We start from the raw sequence: 352 nt of genomic DNA on the forward strand, positions 1-352 counted from the left end.
GCCAGGCCTCTCCAGAGAGGTCTTTGGGGGCGCGGGCCCACCTCGCCCTCTCCTCACCCACTTCTGCAGCCGGTGCATCCCCCTCACCCAGCCTCACCGACGCCGGGGTGAGACCGACCACCGCGGAGGGAGGTCTCGGGCGAGCGGAGCCCGAACAGAAGTGGGGGGACCGCTGACGTTACTTCCGCTTCCGCTGGGGCATCAGCCACGTTGGACCCCTCCGTGCAAGGCAATTCCAGTCCTCTCCCTCGTGGGTGCAGCGGGACGGCATGACGGGCTCTTCCCGGGGAGCGGAGGTGGGAAGAAGCCCCGCGGCGGAGTCTGATCTTAGCACCGCTTCTCGGAGAGGCGA

The 352-nt window shown here is 68.8% G+C and overlaps 1 protein-coding gene across 2 annotated transcripts in view; it reads right to left on the reverse strand.

Annotated features, from left to right (window-relative positions):
- LOC104869448 (zinc finger protein 426) overlaps positions 1-346 on the reverse strand; it is a 27,506-nt gene extending 27,160 nt beyond the window's left edge. Inside the window, exon 1 of one of the 2 annotated variants that reach the window (XM_010634688.3) lies at positions 98-346. The gene's annotated coding sequence lies outside the window, so the exon portion shown is untranslated. Of the gene's footprint in view, positions 1-57 lie in introns of both variants that reach the window. The other variant, XM_010634689.3, reaches the window with a different exon arrangement.
- Between the last annotated feature and the right edge of the window lie 6 nt (positions 347-352).

Source organism: Fukomys damarensis, unplaced genomic scaffold, assembly GCF_012274545.1.
Source record: "Fukomys damarensis isolate Sample0158 unplaced genomic scaffold, DMR_v1.0_HiC HiC_scaffold_37, whole genome shotgun sequence".
NCBI lineage: Eukaryota > Metazoa > Chordata > Mammalia > Rodentia > Bathyergidae > Fukomys > Fukomys damarensis.